This window comes from Babylonia areolata, chromosome 33, assembly GCF_041734735.1.
Source record: "Babylonia areolata isolate BAREFJ2019XMU chromosome 33, ASM4173473v1, whole genome shotgun sequence".
Classification (NCBI taxonomy): domain Eukaryota; kingdom Metazoa; phylum Mollusca; class Gastropoda; order Neogastropoda; family Buccinidae; genus Babylonia; species Babylonia areolata.
Genome location: NC_134908.1, coordinates 1,579,745 through 1,592,904, shown reverse-complemented (window position 1 = coordinate 1,592,904; position 13,160 = coordinate 1,579,745).

Sequence of the window (13,160 nt, the reverse complement as noted above, 5' to 3'; positions counted from 1 at the left end):
CTTTAACAAACTAAGGTGTCATACATTTATCACAGCTGTGAGCGTCGCGAATAGAAGAGGAGGAGGAGGAGAAGAAGAGGAGATGAGGAGGAGGAGGAGAAGAAGAAGAAGAAAAAGAAGAGGAGGAGGAGAAGTAGAAGAAGAGGAGGAGGAGGAAGAGGAGGAGGAGGAGAAGAAAAAAAGAAGAAGAAGAGGAGGAGGAGAAGAAGAGGAGGAGGAGAAGAAGAAGAAGACGAAGCAAAGCGCTGTTCCTTGAATCTGGGCATAAACCCTGGCATATAATATGTCAAGAACTGGCCTCTCAAAAAATAAACAAATAAATAAATAAATAAAACAAAAACAAAACAAAACAAAAAAAACCATGAACGATGAAGTGAAAAGAAAGGTAGGTACACTGAAGACTTTTTACCAGAACAAAATGCGTCTGTACTCCAATTATAGATCCTGTTCTTCTCAGTCGATAGCTATCGTATTTTCTAATAAAGATGTCCCCCCCCCCCCACCCCACCACCTCCCCCATCCATCCCCCACCCCCTTTTCTTCTTCTTCTTCTTCTTCTTCTTCTTTCTTAGGGAAGAAAGGAAAATGGAAATTTGTCCGGTATGCATAAAGACACACCGTTGACAGACGTGTTCTGAAGGAGAGGGGTTTTATGAATGCTAAAGGTTCCACATATATATATAAATATATATCGTCTCTGGGAGCCCTTAACGTGTACATACATATACAGGCACGTAAAACGTCTCGGACGAGGCGACAAAGTGGAGTCCATGTCCATAATCATTCAGACAATCATGCAACAAGTTGCCCCAGTCTGTCGCGATTGCTAAAAGCGAGAGAACTGTTTCCATTCTGATGACACAAACTTTATCACTGGCTAGTGTCCATGCAGAAACATCCAGGCAGTCGTTTTAAGACGAGCAAGAAATGTATTGCTGCCAAGAACGAAAACAATCCTGTATGCGTGCGTGTGTGTGTGTGTGTGTGTGTGTGTGTGTTTTTCTTTCTTTCTTTCTTTCTTTCTTTCTTTCTTTAGTTTAACGTCTTTCCACTGTTAAGTGATATTACACGGGATGGTGTGTGTGTGTGTGTGTCTGTGTCTGTGTGTGAGGGGGGAAAGAGAGGGGGAGAAGAGAGAGATATGTATATAGAGTGAGGAGAAAGAGAGAGAGAGAGAGAGAGAGAGAGAGAGAGAGAAACCCTTTCTGTTACTCAGGTGGGACATCACCTCCTTCCCCACCTCACACACCTTCCTACACCCCCCCCTCCACACACACACACACACACCACATCCCCTAACCCCCACCCCCACCCCTATCCACACACACACACACACCTTCCCCCACACCCCCACACCCCCACCCCCACCCCTCTCCCCAGGCGTCGCGAATCGACCTCAACAGATCCGTAATGACAGCCGTTAATGTGAGTTTTGGTCAGGTGACTCTCACACAATAGCAAAGCCTCCCCAACCCCCACCCCCCCCCCACCCCCAACCCCCCCCCCTCCCTTTCCTCCACCATTCTTTCCTACCTTCCTTCCTCCCTCCCCCCACACCCACCCCCTCTCCACCACCACACACCCTCCCCTCCCCTCCCTCTGTCTTCATCTAATGTCAGAGCAAAGTTCTACGAATCCTTGAAATTACTGAGAGACTGATAAACAAGTGATGTATTCTCAATATCCTTGTCTATTTGTCTATCTCCTTTCCTCCCTTCCTCCTTCCCTCCCTCCTCCCTCTCTTCCTCTCTCTCTCTCTGTCTCTGTCTCTCTCTCTCTCTTTCTCTCTCTCTCTCTCAACAGTTTTCCTCTCTTTCCTTCTTCGTATCTCTTCCTCTCTTACCGTCTTCTTCCCTCTCTCCTTCACGCAAAAGGATACTATGTTATTTTGTGGGGAATTGTGTATTTTCTATGCCATTTATTGTTCTTGTTGTTGTTGCCATGCAATGGTTTTTGGGTTCTTTTTCCTCCTTTTTTTCAGTCTTCTTGTATTTCCTAGATTAGTTTATACGTTTTCTTTACGAGGGTAGGATGAAAACAGGCCGATACGTGCCTATTCCTTTTCCCTCAATAAAAAAAAAAGTTCGATTTTGATTTCGATCTCCCCCTCCCCCTCTCTCCCTTTACACCCACTCCACCCACCATCATCCTTCGTCCCCCCACCCCCCCACCCACCTCCCCTTTCACTCCACTTTACTTACTTGTACACAACAGACACACAGATAGACAGATCGACAAACAGATTGGTAGACAGATAAACTGACAGACAGGCAAATACACAGACAGACTGACAGATATGCAGATCGACAAACACAGTAGGTAGATAGATAAACAGACAGGCAGATAGACAGACAGACAGACAGACAGATATGCAGATCAACAAACACATAGGTAAATCAACAAGCACATAGACAGATAGACAAACAGACAAACAGACAGACCGAAAGAAAAACAGACAGACATACAGATAAACACATAGGTAGATAGATAGACAGACAGACAAGCAGACATGCATACAGATAGACATGCACATAGGTAGATATATAAACAGGCAGACATACAGATAACAAACAGATAGATAGATAAACAGACAGACAGATAGATAGACAGATAGATTGTCAAAAAATCACCTATAACAATCGTCCATGACACAACCCACTCTGACCCACCAACCCACCCACCCACCCACCCACGCACTCCTCCCTCTACTCAATTACCCCCACACCTCCACCCTTCACCCCCCCCCTTACCCCTACCCCCAACACTACCCCCACACCTCCACCCTTCACCCCCCTTACCCCTACCCCCAACACTACCCCCACACCTCCACCCTTCACCCCCCTTACCCCTACCCCCAACACTACCCCCACACCTCCACCCTTCACCCCCCCCTTACCCCTACCCCCAACACTACTCCCACACCTCCACCCTTCACCCCCCCCCCTTACCCCTACCCCCAACACTACCCCCACACCTCTAACCTTCACCCCCCCCCTTACCCCTACCCCCAACACTACCCCCACACCTCCAACCTTCACCCCCCTTACCCCTACCCCCAACACTACCCCCACACCTCCACCCTTCACCCCCCTTACCCCTACCCCCAACACTACCCCCACACCTCCAACCTTAACCCCCCCCCTTACCCCTACCCCCAACACTACCCCCACACCTCCACCCTTCACCCCCCCCTTACCCCTACCCCCAACACTACCCCCACACCTCCAACCTTCACCCCCCCCTTACCCCTACCCCCAACACTACCCCCACACCTCCACCCTTCACCCCCCCCCTTACCCCTACCCCCAACACTACCCCTACACCTCCAACCTTCACCCCCCTTACCCCTACCCCCAACACTACCCCCACACCTCCACCCTTCACCCCCCCCTACCCCTACCCCCAACACTACCCCCACACCTCCACCCTTCACCCACCCCCTTACCCCTACCCCCAACACTACCCCCACACCTCCACCCTTCACCCCCCTTACCCCTACCCCCAACACTACCCCCACACCTCCAATCTTCACCCCCCCCCCCCTTACCCCTACCCCCAACACTACCCCCACACCTCCACCCTTCACCCCCCCCTTACCCCTACCCCCAACACTACCCACACACCTCCAACCTTCACCCCCCTTTACCCCTACCCCCAACACTACCCCCACACCTCCACCCTTCACCCCCCCTTACCCCTACCCCCTACACTATCCCCACACCTCCACCCTTTACCCCCCCCCCCTTACCCCTACCCCCTACACTACCCCCACACCTCCACCCTTCACGCCCCCCTTACCCCTACCCCCTACACTACCCCCACACCTCCACCCTTCACCCCCCTTTACCCCTACCCCCAACCTCCCCCCTACCCCCACACCCCCACCCCCCTCCCTCTACCATCACGCACTAATTACAACACCGGACGTGGGACAGGCCCCTCTCGGTATGTTAGTTGTCCTTCTTCTGGTGTGTCTGATCGTGACGTGTCTCTGTTCCTTCACCTCTCTCTCTCTCTCCCTCTCTCTCTCTCTCTCTCTCCCTCCCTCTCTCTCTCTCTCTCTCTCTCTCTCTCTCTCTCTGGTGTTCCTTCACCTCTCTCTCCCTCTCTCTCTCTCCCTCTGTGTGTGTGTGTTCTCTCTCTCTCTTTCTCTCTGTCTGTTCCCTCACCTCTCTCTCCCTCTGTGTGTGTGTGTTCTCTCTCTCTCTTTCTCTCTGTCTGTTCCCTCACCTCTCTCTCCCTCTGTGTGTGTGTGTTCTCTCTCTCTCTTTCTCTCTGTCTGTTCCCTCACCTCTCTCTCCCTCTGTGTGTGTGTGTTCTCTCTCTCTCTTTCTCTCTGTCTGTTCCCTCACCTCTCTCTCCCTCTGTGTGTGTGTGTTCTCTCTCTCTCTTTCCCTCTCTCTGTTCCCTCACCTCTCTCTTCCTCTGTGTGTGTGTGTGTGTGTGTGTGTGTTCTCTCTCTCTCTCTCTCCCTCTCTCTCTCTGTTCTCTCTCTCTCTCTCTCTCTCTCTCTCTCTCTCTCTCTCTCTCTCTCTCTGTTCCCTCACCTCTCCCTCCCTATCTTTCTCTCTCTCTGTTCTGTCTCTCTCCCTTTCTCCCTCTCTCTCTCTCTCTGTGTTCCCTAACCTCTCTCTCTCTCTCTTCTCTCTCTCTCCCTTTCTCCCTCTCTCTCTCCCCTTCCCTGCCTCTCTTTCCCTCCCTCTGTATATGTCTCTCTGTGTCTCTCTTTAATCTGCCTGTGACAGACGCGCTAATAACCCAGAACCACATCATCACAATGGAGAGACCAAAGGACCGCCTACCCTCCCGCCACCACCACCACCACCACCACCACCACCACCACCGCCCCCTTTCCCTGTAAGTAAGTTCTGGAACCAGACAGTCACACGGATCACCCCCCCACCCCCACCCCCACCCCCACGCCCCTAAAAGTCCTCTCGTCAGTGGTTGGTAGGTAGCTTGTCAGGAATAATACCTTTGTTAGCGCCATCGTCGTCATCGTCATCGTCATCTTCGTCGTCGTCATCGTCTTCGTGTGTGTGTGTGGGGGGGGGGAGGAGAGGTGGAGATCGAACGGGAACGAACAGAGACAGACAGACAGACAGACAGAAACAGAGAGACGGGGAGAGACAGAAGAGAGAGACAGACGGACAGACATATACAGAGAGGGAGACAGAACAGACACAGAGAGAGAGAGGGGTGTGACCAGGTAAGAAAGTAAGACAGCAATGTTGAAAGAAAGACAAAGAGAGACAAAGAGAGACAAAGAGAGAGACAGACAGACAGACAGAGAGAGGGGTGTGACCAGGTAAGAAAGTAAGACAGCAATGTTGAAAGAAAGAAAGAAAGAAAGACAAAGAGAGGAACAGACAGACACACACACAGACGGACGGACAGACAGTCAGACAGACGGACAGACAGACAAGACAATCAAAAGGAAATGACTGTGTCAGGGATGAAGATTAATACATTATATTGTATGACGATGATCAAGGCCTTCATTTTCTTTGACCCTATTTTCAGTTGATGAAGAGGAGAGGAGTGGTTGATAGGAACGTGTTGGGGGTGGGGGGGATGGTAGGTTGGTAGGTAGGTAGGTGGGGTAGGTAAACAGACAGATAGACGATAGGTAGGTAGGTTGGTAGGTAGGTAGGTGGGGTAGGTAAATAGACAGATAGACGGTAGGTAGGTAGGTTGGTAGGTAGGTAGGTGGGGTAGGTAAATAGACAGATAGACGGTAGGTAGGTAGGTTGGTAGGTAGGTAGGTAAATAGACAGATGGACGGTAGGTAGGTAGGTTGGTAGGTAGGTAGGTGGGGTAGGTAAATAGACAGATGGACAGTAGGTAGGTAGGTTGGTAGGTAGGTAGGTGAGGTAGGTAAATAGACAGATAGACGGTAGGTAGGTAGGTTGGTAGGTAGGTAGGTTGGTAGGTAAATAGACAGATAGACGATAGGTAGGTAGGTTGGTAGGTAGGTAGGTGGGGTAGGTAAATAGACAGATAGACGGTAGGTAGGTAGGTTGGTAGGTAGGTAGGTAAATAGACAGATGGACGTAGGTAGGTAGGTAGGTTGGTAGTAGGTAGGTAGGGTAGGTAAATAGACAGATGGACGGTAGGTAGGTAGGTTGGTAGGTAGGTAGGTGGGTAGGTAAATAGACAGATGACGGTAGGTAGGTAGGTTGGTAGGTAGTAGGTAAATAGACAACTGGACGGTAGTACGGTAGTTGGTACGCTACCCCAACTGGCCCTCAGTTAATAGCACAATAGAACAGGCGTGGACGGTAGGTATGTTAGGTTGTTGTAGTGGTAATGACGTGACGTGTTGTAGGTTTTTTTCTGGTCGTATCTGGGTCATTCTCAATCTCCTCTGCACCGGTAGGTGTGTGTCTTTTTTGGTTTTATGTGTGTAGTGTAATAGACAGATTAGACCGTCTTCCTAGCTGTGGTGGTGGTCTTCCTTGTAGGTCACTAACACTACTTTCGCTGTAGGTGTGGTGGTAGGTAGGTTAGACAGTATCTCGTGTATCTCGGTTCTTTTTTTTTTTTTTATCCTCTCTGCTCTAGTAAATCATACCATTGACTTTCAGTCTGTTGCCTCGTATTCTGTCTTTGTAGTATCTAATTCCAATATGACTACTCGTAGTTCTAGCTTGTAGTAGTTATACCCTTGACTATCTTACGTGGTATAGTTCTTGTGTTCTAGCTGTGGAGGTGAAATCAGAACAATCAGCACGGTAGAGACCAAAGGTCGCTACCCTAGTCAGTACACACAACCCACATAACGGTTTCGTGTAGAGTAAGTTCTGGAGCAGAAGTACACGGTAAATAACACACACCACGCCCTAAAGCTGTCATGGTTGGTAGGTAGTTTGTCGGAATAAATAGCCTTGTTAGCGATCGTGTCAGTCATATCATCTTGGGTGTCGTAGTTGGTAGTGTGACGTGAGGGGGAGGTGGGGAGGTAGGGGGTTTGGAAGCGAGGAACGAAAGAGACAGATAGACGAGGTAAGAGAGACAGAAAAGAGAGTAGGGGAGGAAAGAATAGACAGACAGACAGGACGGAGAGGTGGTAGTACAGGTAAAAGAAGATAGACGGATAGAGTTGTAGAAAGTAGTGAGAGGTAAAGAAGAAGACAAAGGAGGACAGGTAGAAAGAGAGGGGAGAGTAAACAGACAGAAGACGGTAAAGAATCAAAGTGTAGTGTCAGGGATAGGAGTTAATAATCAGTTTTATGACGTAGATAGGCTAGTTTGTTGTGGGACGTAGGTAGGTTTAATAGAAGATAGACGGTGATAGGAGGTGGGGTGGAGGTAGGTTTGGTAGGTAGGTAGGTAAATAGACAGATAGACGTAGGTAGGTAGGTTGGTAGGTAGGTAGGTGGGGTAGGTAAATAGACAGATGGACGGTAGGTAGGTAGGTTGGTAGGTAGGTAGGTAAATAGACAGATAGACGGTAGGTAGGTAGGTTGGTAGGTAGGTAGGTGAGGTAGGTAAATAGACAGATAGACGGTAGGTAGGTAGGTTGGTAGGTAGGTAGGTGGGGTAGGTAAATAGACAGATAGACGGTAGATAGGTAGGTTGGTAGGTGGGGTAGGTAAATAGACAGATAGACGGTAGATAGGTAGGTTGGTAGGTAGGTAGGTAGGGTAGGTAAATAGACAGATAGACGGTAGGTAGGTAGGTGGGGTAGGTAAATAGACAGATAGACGGTAGATAGGTAGGTTGGTAGGTAGGTAGGTGGGGTAGGTAAATAGACAGATAGACGGTAGGTAGGTAGGTTGGTAGGTAGGTAGGTGGGGTAGGTAAATAGACAGATAGACGGTAGATAGGTAGGTTGGTAGGTAGGTAGGTAAATAGACAGATAGACGATAGGTAGGTAGGTTGGTAGGTAGGTAGGTGGGGTAGGTAAATAGACATATAGACGGTAGGTAGGTAGGTGGGGTAGGTAAATAGACAGATAGACGGTAGGTAGGTAGGTTGGTAGGTAGGTAGGTAAATAGACAGATGGACGGTAGGTAGGTAGGTTGGTAGGTAGGTAGGTGGGGTAGGTAAATAGACAGATAGACGGTAGGTAGGTAGGTTGGTAGGTAGGTAGGTTGGTAGGTAAATAGACAGATAGACGGTAGTAGGTAGGTTGGTAGGTAGGTAGGTAAATAGACAGATAGACGGTAGATAGATAGGTAGGTTGGTAGGTAGGTAGGTGGGGTAGGTAAATAGACAGATAGACGGTGAGTAGGTAGGTTGGTAGGTAGGTAGGTGGGGTAGGTAAATAGACAGATGGACGGTAGGTAGATAGGTTGGTAGGTGTGTGGGTAGGTAGGTGGGTGGGTGGGTATGTTGGTAGGTAGGTAGGTACGTAGGTACGTAGGTCAATTGGTAACTTGGTAAGTTGTTAGGTGGATAGCTGTTTTGGTAGGTAGGTAGGCTGGTAAGTTGATAAGCTGGTAAATTAGTTAGTAGGTAGGTAGGTATGTAGTCAGGTAGTAAAGTAAGTATATGTGGTTGTTTGGGGGGAAGGGGAGGGGGGGAACACACCAAAACAAAAACAAAAAACAAACCAGGATGATGGTACAAGGGTAGGTGAGGGGGGGGGGGAGGAGTTCTTAGTTAGTCTTTGTGTCTGATGCCACATCAAACGCTCTGTATCCCACCTTCACCCCCAATACCCCCATCCCTCCCTCCACCATCCTCTCTCTCTCTCTCCCTCTCTCTGTCTCTCTGTCTCTCTCCCTCTCTCTGTCTCTCTCTCTCTGTGTCTGGTCGTCATCTGTCAGCTCAAGTCCTTTTCGTGTCTTGTTAACTAAGTGACAGAGCTGAGGGATGAGGGACATTTGATGTGGGAAGGGCGAGGGGGGGGGAGAGAGGGGAGGGAAGGGGAGGGAGGTAGCGGAGGTGGTGGAGGAGGTAGGGTGGGGTGGGTGGGGGGGGTAGGGAGACAGGTGGAAGGGGTGGGGAGATGGCGTGTGGGTTGAGGAGCTGGACGTTTGTGGTCAGGGAAGGGTCACTGTGTGTGTCAGTACAGAAAAGGAGGAGGGGGGAAGAGGATGAAGAGGAGGAGGACGAGAAGAAGGAGGAGGAGGAAGAGGAGGACGAGGACGAGAAGAAGGAAGAGGAGGAAGAGAAAGAGGGGGAGGAGGAGGACGAAGAAGAGGACGAGGACGAGAAGAAGGAGGAAGAGGAGAGGAAGAGAAGGAGGCGGGGGGAAGGAGAAGGAGGAGGAAGAGAAAGAGGATGAGAAGGAGGAAGAGGACGAGGAGAAGAAGGAGGAGAGGGAGGAAGAGGAGAAGAAGGAAGAGGAGGAAGAGGAGGGAGATGAGGAGAAGAAAAAGATGGAGGAAGAGGAAGAGAAGGAAGAGGAGAAGGAGGAAGAGGACGAGGAGAAGAAGGAGGAGAGGAAGGAAGAGGAGAAGAAGGAAGAGGAGGAAGAGGAGGGAGATGAGGAGAAGAAAAAGATGGAGGAAGAGGAAGAGAAGGAAGAGGAGAAGGAAGAGGAGGAAGAGAAAGAGGGGGAGAAGGAGGAAGAGGAGGAGGAGGAAGAGGAGGAAGAGGAGAAGGAAGAGGGTAAGAAGGAGGAGGAGGACGACGAGGACAAGAAGAAGAAAAAGAGGAGGAGGATGAGAAGGAGGAAGAGGACGAGAAGAAGGAGGAGGAGAGGGAGGAAGAAGAGGAAGAGGAGGAGGAAGAGGAGGTTAGATTCTTTCACATCGCTTCCAGAGTTCAATAAATCAGATCGCCTTGTTTAGCTGGTGCTGTTCCTGTTTCCGACGAGAGCAAACTAAGAAAGATGAAGAGGTGTTTAACACAAGCACTAACACCGTTCCACACCAATGAAATCAGGCGAAGAAGACAGTGACGATCAGAAGACGTCCCTAGAAAGCCACCAGTCACACTGTACTTCCGGGAGCTGTCCTTCGCACGACACAAGCTTCAAAGCGCGTTGGGTTATACTGCTGGTCAGGCATCTGCTCAGCAGATGTGATGTAGCGTATATGGATTCGTCCGAATGCAGCGACGCCTCCTTGAGAAACTGAAACTGGACACCAGATGGAAGGGGGGCGGGGGGGCGGAGGGGTTGTGGGGGGGGGCGAGGAGGGTTTTGGGGGGACTACTGGAAACATGACACAGAAAGGCCCAGAAACGTGAGTCACAATACCCCCCGAAAACGGGGTATGGCTGCCTATATGGCGGGGTAAAAACGGTCATACACGTAAAAGCCCACTCGTGTACATACGAGTAAGCGTGGGAGTTGCTGCCCACGAACGAAGAAGAAGATTACAAAACTGTATAACAACTATCCTCAATAGACAGACAGATACACCTGCTCACTCAACACCCACGGTTGGCCAGCCGTCCGAACTTAACTATATCCAGCCATCAGAATTTATTAAACCAAACTCTGCCTTAGCTACACATGCCTAAGTTTAGCCAGAACCAAGCGTGCAATGTTGGCCCTGTCTGGTGGTAACGCGTCCGCCTGGAAAGCGAGAGAATCTGGGTGCACTGGTTCGATTCCCACGGTCACCAGTATTTTCTCCCTCTCCACTAGACCTTGGGTGGTGGTCTGGACGCTAGTCATTAGGATGAGACGATAAACAGAGGTTCCGCGTGCTGCATATACCTAGCGACCGCAATAGAACTAATGACAACAAAAGCGTTGTCCCTGGCAATATTCTGTCGAGAGATCCACTTTGAATGCAAAACGGGTGATTCTCTCTCTCTCTCTCTCTCTCTCTCTCTCTCTCTGTATATATATATGTGTGTGTGTGTGTGTGTGTGTGTAATATATATATATGTATGTATGTATGTATGTATGTATGTATATTTGCATACAGAAGCACATGCTAGAATATACTCGCGCAGATGAACACCGGAAGAATGACGCCCTCTAGAAAACACATTCCTGCAACAAGCAATCACTCACGCACACGCGCGCGCGTACACACACACACGCACAACACATACACACACACACACACACACACACACACACACACACACAAGGATAACATTCAAATGTACGCGTTAATACTCTGACACAAATGTCTTCAATCACCGATATGTGTGACGGGTCATTCAACAAAAATGAAACAATGACTGCAATGACTGTCCTTTATTATGCGGTTGGACAACGTCTATTTCAACATAATTCATTGCATTTGTGTAGCGTTCACCAGCCGTCCACTGAAACCAACGATGACAGTCACAATTCCTCAGCACAATACAACCTGTTAGCTTCTTGTTGTTCCGCTGTCTATGTGTACATGTATAACATGTTTACTGAATAAAGTTTTCTTTAAAAACCAAACAGAAGTCCTTTTCTTCCACACCTGCAAGCACCCCCTCCGCCTCCCGCCCCCTTCCCCCCGTCCCCCCACCCACCTCCTGTGCGGCCCACATTTTAATCTTTGAGCACGTGCAACACGAGCTAGACACCATCGCTCGTGACACAAATGTCCACGACTCCTGACATCGTCTGCAGTCTACACCGCGAATGTAAGGGTACCCATTTTAATTGTATATCTAAACTTTCAAACTGACACAAGTTATCCCTCCTTACACTTGACGTCACCTTCTCTCTCCCTCTCTCTCTCTGTCTCTCTCTGTCTCTCTTTCACGGAGCTCAGTCTGGCTGTTCAAACAGCTCACGAAAAGGTCAGGTTTATGTCTGAAACGTGACAGGTTAACACTCATAACGTCTCGTCTGTAAAGGTTTTCACAGTGTCAGATTACTGGGGGGTGTGGGGGGGGGGGGGGGGAATACCTCGTGCGAATCATTTCTGTCATCGAAAAGGAATAGTTAGTTGTTGCTGTTGTTGTTGTTTTCAGTACAGATAAACACTGGAATTGTAGATCCGACAAGTGTCTTTATTTCGCTTTCCATGTCATCATAAAAAAAATAATTATGGTCGAGAACAAAAAATAAATGAATAAATAAACAAATAAATAAATAATTGTTGGGAAGGGGAGAGGTATGGAAAGGAGGATTTGATTCCATTGCATTACCGACAGAAAGAACAACTCAACATCTACGTGTGTGTCTATAGCAGCTCTCTGATGCACTGTTTTAGTTTGAGAAATAGGGTAAGTATCTTCTTCTTCTTCTTCTTCTTGTGAAACACCGCGTGCTTAAGTGGGTATCCCTCCCTGCTCGATGGTCAGAATTTGGGGAGTCGCCGTTGTGGAAGCGAGTTAGTCATTGTGGACTCAGTGTTCACCAGTGATCAGGGTTCTTCTTCTTCTTCTTCTTCTTCTTCTTCGTTCGTGGGCTGCAACTCTCACGTTCACTCGTGTGTACACGAGTGGGCTTTTTACGTTTATGACCGTTTTTACCCCGCCATGTAGGCAGCCATACTCCGTTTTTTTGGGGGTGGTTAGTAGTGAAAATGCGTGTTCACTAGTTTTGCTTGCTTCATGCTTCTGCCTGCTCGGTTGTTTTTGTTTTTGTTTTTTTGTTGTGGTTTTTTTTTTCCGGTGTTTTTTTTATCGTTGTTGTTGTTGTTTTGTTATTGCTTTTTTGGGTGGGTTTTTTTTTCTATCAGGTTTCACTGAGGAACAAAAGCTCACTGGCTTATTTTCCGCGAAGCTGAGGAGATATGCTGTACTAAGAATATAGATGTGTTGTTCTTCCTGTTCTCAAGTCAAAGGTTCATGTCTCTATGGGGACTGGGAAAGTGTTTTGAGAAATGGATTATTTCGGTTCTCAGTTCTAGGAGCGCTGAGAATCAGACTTCACAGTCCGCCTCAGATACACAAATGACCCCAGTTTCAGTTTCAGTTTCAGTTTCACTTTCTCAAGGAGGCGTCACTGCGTTCGGACAAATCCATACACGCTACACCACATCTGTTGAGCAGATGCCTGACCAGCAGCATAACCCAACGCGCTTAGTCAGGCCTTGAGTGCATGCTTACATATTTGTGTACCTATGAAAGTGGATTTCATTTTACGTAATTTCGCCAGAGGACAACACTCTCGTTGCCATGGGTTCTTTTTCAGTGCGCCAAGTGCGTGCTGCACACGGGACCTCGGTTTATCGTCTCATCCGAAAGACTAGACGCTCAGTTTGATTTTCCAGTCAAACTTAGGAGAAAGGGCGAGAGCGGGATTCGAACCCACACCCTCACGGACTCTCTGTATTGGCAGCTGAGCGTCTTAACCATTC